General features: G+C 40.2%; 1 protein-coding gene across 3 annotated transcripts in view; it reads right to left on the bottom strand.

Annotated features, from left to right (window-relative positions):
- LOC124879115 (zinc fingers and homeoboxes protein 2-like) overlaps positions 1 to 14,869 on the bottom strand; it is a 176,274-nt gene extending 161,405 nt beyond the window's left edge. For 2 of the 3 annotated variants that reach the window (XM_047383445.1, XM_047383444.1), the window contains exon 1: positions 13,820 to 14,869. The gene's annotated coding sequence lies outside the window, so the exon portion shown is untranslated. Of the gene's footprint in view, positions 1 to 13,561; positions 13,719 to 13,819 lie in introns of all 3 variants that reach the window. The other variant, XM_047383443.1, reaches the window with a different exon arrangement.
- Positions 14,870 to 15,324: the final 455 nt, after the last annotated feature.

Genomic DNA, 15,324 nt, shown 5'->3' with positions numbered 1-15,324 from the left:
TATCAGTTTCACAGAGAATTACATTGACAATGAGGTGTTAAAGTGGGCACAAGTCTCACCTTGACCTGCAGGCAGCATTAATATGGTGTTTTCTAGCTTTAGGAAATAACAGCTTCCTTCATTCAGCATATGAAAGACAAAAAAAATGGAATAAAACCAAAAAAGTGTTACCAAATCTGACTGAGATTCACTCTTGCCACTACGGAGAATGTAAGAAACTCATTTAATTTTCTTGCCACACTGTTAACCTGTTCATCATTGCTCGCAGATGAAGGTTTCACTTCATTTTAGCAGGTCTTAAGGCGGCTCAGCACAGGATTTGCCATCAAACAGCAACAGAAACAAAGAGTGCATGTTAGGGCCGAAGCAGATTGTGAGAGACAGCCCTCGTCCACAAAGTTGCAGTGTACGAGCATGGACCAGCTCAGAAGGTCATGAGAGAGAGGAAAAAAACGGCATAAAAAATGTAGAGCTGAAGTTCTCCAAGACAGAGCAGCTTGATGTTCTGCTGGAGCTTCACATGAATCTGGCCGGTAGTGTTTGTGGGCAGCCCCCAGGTGTGAACATGAGGAAACATATGAATATCAATGAGGACGCTGATGAAAAAGGGGCAACTGTGCTCAGTGAGCTTTCTCAGGATAAATGTGGGTTTGAAACAAGATTTAAATTAACGATCCAGACAAGGAGATGTGAGGTGGGGGGGAATGCCTTAACAATTCACAGTTCAGGGGCGGAGGGAAGCTAATCTAAGATGGGTTGTTTTTTGGGTGTTTTTTTTTTTTTTTGTCTGATGAGCCCATCAGTGCTGCTGGTCACTCATGTGTTTAGTAATTGAGAAACACACACACACACTGCAGGCTTTAATGAGAAAATAAGCAGTCTTTTCTCTCTTCATGAATAAAAAATGACTTTTTGGAGATTTAAAAGAAATAATATAAGCAGCAGTACCAAACATCTGTTTTTGAAGTGAGTCGCTCTAAAAATTTCAGGGGAAAAAAAAGCGACTCCTCCTTTCACTGGATGATTGATGGCAATAAGCAGAAACAAATTTGGCTACTTTTATTTAAGATGTTGAGTAATTTATGTCAAAATGACACCTCGACAGTGCAGTTTGCATATATTTAGAATTATGCTCACCCCGTAAAAGCAGACCTGCTTTATACTGGCATTAATTTGTTTTTAATTATTTTCTGTTTGGTACAGGTATCACGGGTTTTAGCCATAGTTTCAGAACCACTACAGTTTAAAGTTCATTTAATGAAGGACCAGAGGAAAAACTGGGGGGATACAAGTTGTTTTAACTGCACATGTGACACGGAGCATAAAGTAATATGGTGATGACCCTCCCCCACATGTGGCTGCACGCTGTCCATCAGCTGGCTTAAAGAACTTTTCCTTCCTCTTTAAAAAAAAAGATCAAATTCACTGGAAATAAAAATCAATTCAAAAATTGCTTTGCTGTGTAAACACTAAATTGATAAAATTATAGCCTTTCTACTAAATTCAGATGATTGTTCTATACTTTGCTTAAATCTACATGTTAAAATTAAACATGCACCGATTAAGAGATTTATGGCTCATTTTTCAGTTTTTGTAAAACCCGGTGATACAAATTTTAGCCCATTTAGATTTTTAAGAGCTGCAATCAAATGCTGTCCAAATGTATTTATTTACATAGGAAACACAACCCCTGTGTGTGATAAGGGAGTAGCTGTAAAACAGGGTTTTACTCATTTAAATCAACAATTTGACTCGAAGTTGACATTTTAAACAGTCTTTAGCATCTTATACAAGCTATTCACCTGGTTAGCATTACTAACTAAACAACAGTCACCTTGTTTACTCCAAAGAGAATGCAGGTCTTTGCTGAAAGCTCACAAAGGAATGTTTTCAGAAGACTTGTTATCTACTAAAGTCGGCTCTGAGTCTGTTCGCGCCGACGACATTTGATGAAACATTCCCTAAGCGGGAATGAGTTGACGTTTGGTGGCAGAAACGGACAAAAAGAACAAAGAAGAGTGAAATGATCAACAACTGCTGAAGTCTAGCTGTCTGTTGTAGGAGCCTAAAGGAACATCTTCCCTAGAAAATGCCATTTTCTCTTAAATAGCTACAATTCTGTGCATTCTTTATAAAGCCTCACCAGTACATTGAGTCTTATTCAGTTAGTAACTTCCACACTGCAGTGTTGTCAGCACAACTTAATAATGCTTTTGAGCTTTAACAGTTTTAGTTGAGCTTCTGATCAACTGGTCAATTCTAAATAAATGCTATAATGTTCCTATACCAGTAATATTCAATATGTTGCATATACAGGTCCTTCTCAAAATATTAGCATATTGTGATAAAGTTCATTATTTTCCATAATGTCATGATGAAAATTTAACATTCATATATTTTAGATTCATTGCACACTAACTGAAATATTTCAGGTCTTTTATTGTCTTAATACGGATGATTTTGGCATACAGCTCATGAAAACCCAAAATTCCTATCTCACAAAATTAGCATATCATTAAAAGGGTCTCTAAACGAGCTATGAACCTAATAATCTGAATCAACGAGTTAACTCTAAACACCTGCAAAAGATTCCTGAGGCCTTTAAAACTCCCAGCCTGGTTCATCACTCAAAACCCCAATCATGGGTAAGACTGCCGACCTGACTGCTGTCCAGAAGGCCACTATTGACACCCTCAAGCAAGAGGGTAAGACACAAAAAGAAATTTCTGAACGAATAGGCTGTTCCCAGAGTGCTGTATCAAGGCACGTCAGTGGGAAGTCTGTGGGAAGGAAAAAGTGTGGCAGAAAACGCTGCACAACGAGAAGAGGTGACCGGACCCTGAGGAAGATTGTGGAGAAGGGCCGATTCCAGACCTTGGGGGACCTGCGGAAGCAGTGGACTGAGTCTGGAGTAGAAACATCCAGAGCCACCGTGCACAGGCGTGTGCAGGAAATGGGCTACAGGTGCCGCATTCCCCAGGTCAAGCCACTTTTGAACCAGAAACAGCGGCAGAAGCGCATGACCTGGGCTACAGAGAAGCAGCACTGGACTGTTGCTCAGTGGTCCAAAGTACTTTTTTCGGATGAAAGCAAATTCTGCATGTCATTCGGAAATCAAGGTGCCAGAGTCTGGAGGAAGACTGGGGAGAAGGAAATGCCAAAATGCCAGAAGTCCAGTGTCAAGTACCCACAGTCAGTGATGGTCTGGGGTGCTGTGTCAGCTGCTGGTGTTGGTCCACTGTGTTTTATCAAGGGCAGGGTCAATGCAGCTAGCTATCAGGAGATTTTGGAGCACTTCATGCTTCCATCTGCTGAAAAGCTTTATGGAGATGAAGATTTCATTTTTCAGCACGACCCGGCACCTGCTCACAGTGCCAAAACCACTGGTAAATGGTTTACTGACCATGGTATCACTGTGCTCAATTGGCCTGCCAACTCTCCTGGCCTGAACCCCATAGAGAATCTGTGGGATATTGTGAAGAGAACGTTGAGAGACTCAAGACCCAACACTCTGGATGAGCTAAAGGCCGCTATCGAAGCATCCTGGGCCTCCATAAGACCTCAGCAGTGCCACAGGCTGATTGCCTCCATGCCACGCCGCATTGAAGCAGTCATTTCTGCCAAAGGACTCCCGACCAAGAATTGAGTGCATAACTGTACATGATTATTTGAAGGTTGACGTTTTTTGTATTAAAAACACTTTTCTTTTATTGGTCGGATGAAATATGCTAATTTTGTGAGATAGGAATTTTGGGTTTTCATGAGCTGTATGCCAAAATCATCCGTATTAAGACAATAAAAGACCTGAAATATTTCAGTTAGTGTGCAATGAATCTAAAATATATGAATGTTAAATTTTCATCATTACATTATGGAAAATAATTAACTTTATCACAATATGCTAATATTTTGAGAAGGACCTGTATATCAAGAAGCAGGACTATATGTTTAGATTATTTCATGTTTTGTAAATTTATGTGTCAATACCATACTTTGAAACCGTTTTTTTTAAACAGCCTTTTACAACAATGTTTTTTTTTTATACAATCATCTCTATGCGAGTTTGGAAAAACCCAACTACTTCCAACTCTATTTTAAAACCCCACAATGTTGATTAGATTCTTTTTGAAGAGATGAGGAAGCCAACAGGAATCCTTCAACCCACTTCTATTGAAATGCATCACTCAAACTGGACATGTGTCCAATCACCTTATAATAAATGTTTCACATCCGGCTCTCCAAAACCATGTGACCTCCCTCCGTGCCATTTCAGCAGCGGCTGATGAAGCAGTGGGCGGCACTGAGCTACAGATCGATGTTAAACTGATTGGCCCAGAGGGAACACACTGCAGCAACAGCTCAAAAACAAGGCGACACATTTGTCAGTGATTGGCCCAGACGGACAATTCATGATGTGGAGGACGGCGGGTTTACTGCCGGTTTGTTTCCCAGTCACACAACTCCCTGCGGGGCTGGACAAGGACCAGCTTTCTATACCGCTCGTCCTGCAGGCGAATAAAAGAAAGCCTGTTTCATTTTCATGTTGCATTAATATTAATCACTTTTCAAAGCTCACAGCAGACAAGCACACACCCACAACTGAGTTTGTCTTATCTCAGCTGGTAAATAACTTATTTGCATTTCTCTTCTTGCCATCAAACTCAAACTTTGCTTTAAACCCTGCATATTTATTGCAAACATGACATTAGGATTTAAAGTAAGCTTGACATATTCTATTCTTTACTTTCCATTTTAACCATGTTAGGTTTCTGTTTAGACATTTTTGGACTGAATATCCGTTTTATGTGACAGAAGTCAAAATTCCCTAAATTTGACTTTATCCTTGCCAAAAAATTTTTTAACAATTCCAAGTATTCAGCATTCCCTGTTTATGTCTGCATTTTCAACCAGCATGCAGATGACAAGAAATGAATAATCATTACTGTCCCTATAGCTATTATTCCCTCTAATAGAAAAGAGGTCAATACTGCATACGATGAGGACCCAGAGAAACAAAGTGGAATAACACAGGGTGTCACATTAGATCTGGTTGATCCTGAGTTATTTATCACTCATAAAATCAATATTAAGGCACTGATCTGCACAGTGGTTATAACGTTTGCATTTACAGTAAGCCTGATGTGAAGTGAAAGAGAAAGAAACAAGCTACCAATTTTCTGTGCGATATAGGGGTCTGAAACATTTCATTTCAGCTCTGAAGCAGTTCCAAACAAAGCACCTTTGAGCTGCTCAGACAGCCTGTTAAACTAAAATGTTCGCTTCAAAGCTGTCTTGTAAATGAAAATGGGCTTCCAGAGGATTATTAAAGATGCATATCAACCTCTTGAGTAGAGCCTGGCAATAAATCAATAATATAACAGTCTCTGAGTCATTCAGGATACCCCGGTCTTCAGCGTTCTGAATCACTGACCACAACTCTTCAGAACTGAGAGATTCAAAGATATAGATCTGCAACAAGGTGCCTTTATCCCTGTTGTATCATTAGTTTAACTATGTGTGAACACGGATGCAGAAATGTGCAGTCGCATTCCCTTTGCCTGATTAATGAAGCAACGCATGTGGTTGTTATATAGATGTCAACCACCGCGAAAACATACACATATCCTCAATAGATGTGGACACATCTACACATCATTTCCATCTACATATAATAAAAAAGATTACTTTTCAAACAACTAAACACACGTGGCCGTTTGATCAGTAGAGCAGAAAAGTGGAAATCCGTTTCATTAAATGTATTCAGTTATGGAATCATGAACAGAACAGAAAGGGCTGAACAGAAAGTAACATGGTGAAAACTCAAAGATTTCAGGCTGAAGTATGTCACAGAAACCAAAAGAAAGTCGAACCATCACCATGTGCTGGAGAAATAACATCAGATTAACTTTATGTAGACGTATCCTTATGAAAGTCTCACGTTTACAGTTCTCTAAAAGCACCAGAGCAGTCATGATGGAGCGCGACATTTATGTCAACAGATATAAGAATGGGTGTTACCAGCTTTGCACTCATTACATTTGTTTTTGCCAGTAGTGCAACCACTCTATGATGAGCTGTAGAGTTCTCGCCTGCAGTCTAATTATAATCTGAGCCCAAAAAGGTTGAACTTCATAAACCCCAGACACCATAATCTGCTCTAACTTAGTTTTGAATAACACCTGGAAGGCAAAGCGAATACCATCTCATTATGAGCGTCCCTCTCAGGAGGTGGAATAAAACACACATAAAGTGGTCAATCAGCTCCTTACGTTTAGAATTAAGGATCTTAAAGATCAGAACAACTCTGAAAATGTCAAAACCCAGAAAGACTTGAAGAATAGCAAAACGGAATGAGGTTGTGTTGCTTTCCTTGGCATGGTAATAAAGTATGCCGTGCAAAATGTCCGTTCTGCACCAAAAACTGCTGAGAATTCCAGCGGTGGTTCTGCCAGCAACATTTTGTTTGGTGAGATGTCAACAATACTGTGGGAAATCATTCAACTGCAAACGACAACAGATTTAAAGAAGTGATAGAAGCTGATAAAAAAAAAACTTTATGAGTTGGCACTTGTGTTTACTCCCTTACTACCTGCGTATTTTTCCAAAATACATACAGTATAACAGTGTGCGTCAGGTACATCCGTTGACCAAAGTGGTTTTAGAAGGCTAATCTGTACAGATTAAGTGATCAGAATTTTGTGGCTCTGATCTGCTGATTTTAGCAAATTGTTAGCCTCACAGTCATATTTTAGCAAATATGACTTAGACAATTATGCTATGAAACTAACGAAGTTCCATTTTCTCTTTTAGAGCCTTAAGAGCACAGAAGGAGAACATTAAAACCAACATTTTCAAATCCATTATCTTTCACACACGAAATGATAAAACAGAGCACCTTTGCTGCACTCTGTTCAGCCCTCCTGATAATTTGCTTCAAGTCTCGCTCTCTCTCGCTTTGTCTCAGCCCGGATGTTGGATGGGCTGCAGACACGCTGACGGGGAGCAGGATGGCAAGGGAGGTAAAAAGAAAACCCTAAGAACTCTCCATTAGAAAAATGTAGCAAAAAGTGGAGTCTTGGGGGTCACCAGGACCCCATAACAACCATCAGAAACTACCTACATGCTGACTAGTTGTTTAGGGAGGCATGTCAAGAAAAAGCCTTTTCAGTCCTACTATCACAAACATAAGTAAGTGGAGTGTGCTAAATGCTCCAGAACCTTAACTGGTACCCAGTATTGTGGTGAGATGAGATCAAAATTGGGTATTTTGGCAACTACCAATCCAGGTGGATCTAGTGCTAAAGGATGCCTACTGCTAAGTATGGTGTAGGATCTGTAATGCTCTGGACCTGTTTGTCTTCAAAAGACTCAGAGAACCAGGGAAGACCACATGCCATTGTAGACCCTTCTAAAAACCAGGAGATTATAAAGAAAAATCTTTTACCAAGATAATAATCCAAAACATTTGGCCAAATAAACACGCAATTGGTTCACCTCTGGCTGAAGGTATGAGAAATTCTCAGAAATCCATCTCCTGCCTTGCTAAATGTTATAGGAGAATAAGGCCTATTGGGGAAAGGGGGTTGGATGAAGTAACAGCAGCAAAGAAGCCTATAACTGAAGGACACACATGATTATTGCAGCAAATATATGTTTTTAAAACTGGGGCTTTTCCCAATTGAATAAAAATACTGAAATAATGGTTGGACCTGCAATAAACAAGTGAATATATTCTTAACCAGAGGTGCCAAGGTTGCTAGGATGTTGTTGGTATATCCCTAAAAAACATAAGAAAATTAATTGATTTGGATGGACCATAATCTTTGGACAGGTGATGTTTAAAACTGTGGCTGTACAACTTAAAATGTCACCTTCCAAACTACCTGATGCATGTCTGTATCCAGTAGCTTTCATTTAAGAGCAACAACGGTACCACTTTGTAAAGGACTTTTTTTTTAATGAGCAACCATCAAACAAAGGAAGATTTTGCCTTAGAGAAGCATGTCCGAGTTGGAAAATTACTGAATTCTGCCAGAAAGCATTTTTATGGCGGAAGAAAAACAGTGGTGCAAACAAAAACTTTTAAGAATTTGAATTCATGGTGTGCAATGAATATGATCTTTACAGGGCAAAAGAAAAACTCAGGAGAACAAAATGGGAGCCTTGTTAAATTTTGTGAGAGGACAAAAACACGATTAACCAATAAAAATCCTTGAAAGAGATTTTCAATTTAGCTTCAAGGAAGCAAGGATAATGATTACTTTATTCTCACTCCACAAAGAACAGATAATTTCTTTGTATGGTATAAAATCAGGTGCAATTGGTTCCCTGTTGTTACTCCGCTCCCCTAAAACCCTCCCAGTAGACGTGGAAGGCGGGCTTGGTTCAAAAACAGCAACGTGGATCCGATAGGGCCAGCACATGTATTGAGTCTCCCCCATGGAGGGCTCCAGCAGAGAGGCAGGGTGGACACCAACACACACAGATATCTGGCTAACCCATGTTCTTCAGTGACTCACTACACACACACACACATAATCACCACCACTACATTCACACACAACCTGGCAACGCTCGTACTCTCATTCCCAAGCACACACCCACACAAACACACACACACGTAGCCTCTCAGTATTTCATAAAGCGCCAGTAGCACTGGAAATACTTTTATGTTTGAGTGTGAGGAGGAAATAAGGGCAGAGAGGGCCGGGCATGTGTGTGCATGATGCAGATGTTATGCATGCTTTTGTTGTTGTGTGCGTGTAAGAAATAAATAGCAATTTACCAGCGCAACAAAGAGTGCATGGGATATTAGCTGTCGGATAGTGTATGTGTGACTGGGTGCGAGGCTCTTATGGCTGTCATGAGCCCTCATGACTGAATGCCACCGAGGGCAACACAAACCCTGAATAGGGTCTTTTTCTTCCCCTCTATTGCCACAAATAATAATAATAATAATAATAGTAATAAAAAATGCTATTGGAGCAGCAATTTTGTATGATAAAAAAAACTAATGATGTGAACAGACTAAATGATGAAATAAAAGCTTTCTATAATGCTAGAGAGAAAGAGTTTGTGTGTATTTTCTTATGCATAGGGGTTTGCATATTTAGGGTGGCAGGTCAGGTGGCAGCAGCAAATCACAGCTGCACTTCCTAAGAATTGGCAAAATGCACGTGTCAAAGGAACGGCAGCGTGTCAGAGCAGGAAAAAAGCGAGTGTGTGATGTGTGAATGGTAGTGAGGAAAGGAAAGGGCATGGGGGGCTTGCATGGTGCAAGTGTGTGTGTGTGTCTTGGCGTTTGTGACAAATAAATAGCAGCCAAAGAGCAAGTGAGCGCGCTCTGATTCTGAGACTGGCAGCATGACCGACTGATCCCTGCATCCATATCACAGGATTAAAAAGCCTGACACGGCACAGATACAATGGCAGTGAAATATGAGACAAAAACGTCGGTCAATGGAAGAGGAAATGTGATTATGAACCAGAACCGGCGAGAGGAAGATAATATTAAAAAGAAGGGGGGGGAAAAAACTGACACACTTTGAACACGAGCCATACAGCGGAGGTGAATGGTAACGCTGTCACCGGGCAGTATAGAGAGAGAGGGGGGGGGGAGAAGAGGAAGAGGAGGAGCTGCTGCCAAATATGAGCCTCTCCAATGATTTCCAAGAGCCAAGACACACTTCAGTCACACTGTCAGGAATGTTGTGGAGGGTAAAACCTGCCCAAATTCAGTTTGCACACCTGTTCGTCTGAGGCTGACAGAAATCCTCCGCCTGCACGTCCTTCAGACGACAATCAAACTGGAGCAGGTCAAACGAGGGCTTAAATGAAACGAAGCTCAGAAACTTCTCTCACATTATTTGTAAAAACAGTGATGGGTCACAGCTGTATTTCCATTTGCAACCACGTCACTGCATATGGCCTGAACCAGTATGTGAGAGAGCTGCTCCTAATTATTCATGATTTTATGTAACAAGATTTTGTGTAGGAAAATGGGTCAGAGAACATACTGTGCACAGAGGGGGTGAACGTGGAAAAGGGAAAGTTTGACTATAGGCAGATTCATTAGAATAAAGGAGCCTTACATCATACTGGTTTCTATACAGTTTTTAGGTCAACTAACCAGCTGAAAGCAAAGTCGTGAGGAATTCGGTCCCTCTATAAGCCACTGAAAACTATACTGCACTGTAAAAATGGATTTCAGTGGATACTAAATAACAGCCTTTGTTACATTTTAATTAAACATCAGTTTTACACTTAATTTTGTACTGTCAGAAACCTGTGCCATCAAAAACTACATTTCAATTGCTTAGACTGAATCTGTATTTGCATAATGTCTAATTAAATGCATTGATTTGAAAATGAATTTCACTAAATTGAAACTAATTTTATTTGATTTGAAGATGCATTTTGGTCTATAATTCATTCAATTCATATTCAATTCCAAAAATCAGTATTTTTGTGTTACACATCCTTGAGAAAGCAACAATGTGATCAAACAGATTCACCGATTTACGTTTCACATCAGGTTAAACCTCCTTTACGGCACTTTGAGCTGGAGCAGTGGAGCGAACATGAGCTTGGCAGATGTCTAATGACCATCTATAAGAAAAAACATGTAAACTATCAACAAAGTGTAACAGTTATGCTACCTGTAGTTATTAACTAACGGCGGCAAATTAGCATAGTGTGCTGCTAGTGTTACGTCGGTGGCATTTCCCTTCCGATATGTTTCACAAATGACATCCGTAAATCGGTGAATCTGTGTTTGATTACTCTGTGGCTTTCCTCAAGGACCCGGACATGTGACACAAAAAAACAGTGAATTTTCGAATTAAAATTGAATTACAGAACTAAAAGTAGTCAAACTGAATTTTCAGTACAACAAAATAGAATTTCAAGGTAAATGAATTCAGCTTCAATTCAGTTAAATTCATTTTCAAACCAATGCATTTAATTTCAAATTACGCGAACAGTCTGAGCAATTCTACTTCTAATTCAATTCTACTTCTAATTCAGCTTGTGATGGCACACGTTTCTGCCCATAATTGTGGTTCTCTGGGCCGTTATGCTCATTCACTGTGTCGTGCCCTGCAGAGAACAGTAGGACTGATCCGCTTATAAGGGTTGTATTATGAATGAATACCTCGACATAGTATAAGGTAGGAATGTCAAGACAAGAGGTTGAGCAAACCCTTGTTTTAGAGGAAGAACCTAAGTTTGTACAAAGCTTTAACAAGTTTAATTAACAGCAACTCCAAACTCATACATGCTAACAACAACACACCATAAAGTTCAATGCAAGAATGGGTGGCGCCACCCCACTGCTCCCCAGCTACACAGTTTTCATCTATATTTGCATTAATATGAATTTCAGAATTAAGCACATCACTTTTAAACAGCCATTACTCGTTCTGTCCCTAACCATTATAAATCTCCAGGGATTATTTACTGGGTTTTGGTTTAGATTTGCCACCATTTATTTGCTATTGCAGGTGGCAGATTGGAGAATTCCCTCTAATAACATAGAAATACCCAAAATATCATTGCTATATTATTGCTACATTTTTGCATTCATGGTAACAACATAAACATTTTTTAAATCCACCAAATAGTCTGTAAATGTTTTCAAGTACCTGCCAAAAATCAACTGATTTGATCTGTGAACACATGCTTAATTAGACTGAACAGGTTGCAGATTCAAAACAAATAATTTGAAATTTTTTTTACATGTTTTTTTGCGGCACAAGTGGCCTTTATTTTCTTATTTTCTATAAGTGAGCTGACAGGAAAAGGGTGGTGGAGGGGTCATGCAGCAAAGGTCAACGGGTCAGGACTCGAACGTATAACAGCCTGCGTTGAGCACCAAGGCGCCATGCGTCACCGCCACGCCCTAATTTTAAAATTTCATTTCAGGATTGATATAGAGTGTGAAGAATTTAAATCAAATGTCTTTTTGTTTCAGGACAGAATGTTCTCTGTCACTGTTAAAAGTGAGAATCCCATATTCTACCATAACAAATGTGACCTTTGGAATCCCGAATAAAGAGGGCTATTACAAGTCGGTTTACTGACATTTATTCTCACCACTAAAAGGCAGAAGATTCAACATAGAGTGTTTGATGAATACTTCAAAGCAGAATCTATTAAAAAAAATGTATTATTTTTGCGAATTTCGATCCCAACCTTTCACGGTTTTCAGTGTAAGTGAAGGGACCTAAATTGTCCCTGAATTTCATCTTTCAAACAATGTAGCTGCTCCAATTTTTAACCCACATACACAATCTTATCATTTGAATGCATTTCCAATGGTCAAAGTGTTGTGACATACAAGTCTAAAATTACTGCCTAATTATTACTGCCCCCCCCCCCCCCCCACCAAGCCACCCCTTTAACAACTATACTGTATGCGCCCCTGTTAGAATATTCAGTCAAACTACGCTAAAGTTAAGTTTGTTTGAACTAAACTTTGTTTTTTAAAAACATACTTTCTTACACGGAGCAGGTAAAAACACTCACTGCTGCATTCAGCCTGCTTCAATGTAAACCTGGGGGGAAAACCAGTCTGTCATTCCCTGGCACGAAGTCAGCGTCTGCTCACCAAACAGGCACCCAGCCTTCTGAGGCAAATCAACGAGCGATGATATGTTTGACACTAAAGCGCTTAAAAAGCATTACTCAACAAACTTTAGCGACTTAATCGTCTCGACGCAGTCTTTGGCAATGTCAGCAGTGAGCATTTGATTTCAGCGTTTTAAGCGGGTTCATATCAAACTATTCGGCATCGCGTTCTTCGACCTAACAGTTTTAAATACCGGCTTATATGTGAAAAAGCCTCACTGACGCACAGAGAAAGTTGGGTTTTTTTTTTTTTTTCTTTAAAGTTGAAAGTAAAGTGTGTTAAGAGTTTGTTTTAGCGTTTTAAAAGTGTTCAAAGCATTCAACCAAAGGCAGCGTTTATGTTTCTATACAGCCCCGCTGACGGCTGCTTCACCTCAGATGACCCAACCAGCCAGACTGGTTGTCTGCTAGCTACCCCGGTTTGAACCGACGTACAGCGGCAACAACACTTGAACCGACACCGCAAACCAAACTGCCACTCGCTTCCACCGTTGCTGTCATCGTTTAAAAATAAGAAACAGAAAAAGCTTGGATTTTTTTTTTTTTTTTTTACTTCACTTGGCTGACTAACGCTGACTCGGAGTGGAAGAAGCGAAGAGGGAAAGAGCCAAAACAAATACATATCCCGACATGAAAGGATAACATCCAGAATCGGGCAGCCACGTTTCGTGCCGCTGTGTGCGGGGAGAGGCTAAAGCTAAAGTCCTTTAGCTTCACCGGGTTACCCGTCATTAGCGGGGGGCTAACTGGCTAGCGGTTAGCTGCTCTGGCTAATAAATGTATTATTGGCACTTTCACCGGTGCTTGGAGGGGGGACTGCAGAAGTTATCTCCCCACGAAAAAACAACGCGAAGCGGACGGCATTCACTTCTCTGACAACTGCTTTAAAAAAATAACCCAAGGATAATGCTCCCACACAACAAACTAAAGTTACCTGACAGCCAAGGGTCAAACTGTTTTATTTCTAGTTTGGTTGCTGTGGAGCTTCGCTGGGTGATAGCAAGGTGATTCCCACTCTGAGAGGCTGTGATGGAGGGGACGGTCGCTAGCAGCAGCCAGCGGAAAGAGAGGGAGCCAGTCAGTCAGTCAGGCTGCAAAACAACCCGCCTCCAATAACTTCACTTTTGCGATCACTTTGGTCAAAATTTCCAAAAAGCAGTTAAAAAAATAAGAAGTTTTCCTTGCGTCCTACCTGTGAGTGGTGTGTTGTTGCGGGGTGCGACAGGCTCGAAGTTGATTATTCCCAGATATCCAGAGTGGTGCGGTGCGGAGCGCATATAGCTAGCGCTGGGTACAGTAAAGATTGTAGCATAGCTAACCTAAAGACAACAGTAGAGAGGAGGAAAAAAAAAGCCTCCTCGTTGCTCATAGGGGGGATCGACGACAAAAACCACATGATCTTTTACGTCAGCATATATTTGCATAGGATGCCAAATTTATGTTTGGCGTCCAGGTGACGTGGAAATGTACAGAAAAGTTTGATTGCGGGGCTTTAACCTGGCGGACCGAGGCAAAGGGTGGTCGGGTTGCGGCGGAGACACTCGGGCATGTGGGAGCCATGCACGTCTGTTCCCCGCTCCGGCAGCCCTGATCTGCTCCACTGACTTACAGCCGGGATGGCAGTGATTAAATCGCCCCTGGAAGCTTCCTATACATTTACTTTTACTGTTACACTCTGATTTTGTAATTCATTTATTCACTAAAATGCGTCTTTACAACCAACTGTATCAGTATTGTGCCCCTGTAACATATATATTTCGGTTACTTTATTTCTGATGTATAGAACAGACTTGATTGTTTTTTTTAAACAATCATCTCTCAAAGTCTGGTATAATCTACAGAAAATATTTGCAAGGTATCTTTTTTTTTTTTTTTTTTTTTTAGAAACATAAACAAAACACACAGGCTGCAAATTAACACAAACACTTAAAAAAAAAAATGCCAGCGCTTATAAATTTTTTTAAACACCTGTTTGATCCTGTGGCTGACCTCGCTATGAGCAGCCTGCATTGGCGCAGCAGCAGCAGTACCATGAGCCTGTTCAAGCAGCTCGTATTAAATCACCCCCTAAACATGCCACCAACTAGTTTGGATCGGAAAGCGATATGGGAGTGGAACTTAAGTTTTGCTGTTCATCAGACTGCTGTTTGCATTTCATTCGCCTCATGCATTTTTGATAAATGGGCTTGTTGTTGCGGATCAGATGCAATAAATGTAAGACCTTCCTCTCGCACGGATATCTGAAAAGATGACATAGAGCGACACCAACAGGCATATTTTGGAACTACAACCTTGTAATAGGAAGGCTTTATTATTATTCAGTGTATAGTTTTATGGTACGAAGAGTAGTCTTTGTTGTGATTAAATGACCTTTTACTCGAAAGATAACGAGTGGACGCTCATAGTACAAAAGAAATAACCTTCTAATCAAAAGTTTGAAAGTAACATTATAATTTATTTATTTATTTTCCACCACCAATACACATTTTATTTAAATAGTGACTTATAGATCCTTTAATATTGTTTTAATATAAAAATGCATTAGCATATGCTTGATTTGAATGATACATCTGAGAAGAAATTGACTCCTTGCCAGTTATTACATGAGCATAGTAACTCAATGGCTGCTTGCTTTACTGGCAGTTCTGATTTAGCTTTATCAAACATTTGTTTAATTTTGTCACCGTTTTATTTAAA

The sequence above is a fragment of the Girardinichthys multiradiatus genome, chromosome 13 (genome assembly GCF_021462225.1).
Source record: "Girardinichthys multiradiatus isolate DD_20200921_A chromosome 13, DD_fGirMul_XY1, whole genome shotgun sequence".
NCBI classification, from domain to species: domain Eukaryota; kingdom Metazoa; phylum Chordata; class Actinopteri; order Cyprinodontiformes; family Goodeidae; genus Girardinichthys; species Girardinichthys multiradiatus.
The sequence above is the reverse complement of the archived record's forward strand: the minus strand, read 5'-3'. Positions and strand labels throughout refer to the sequence as shown.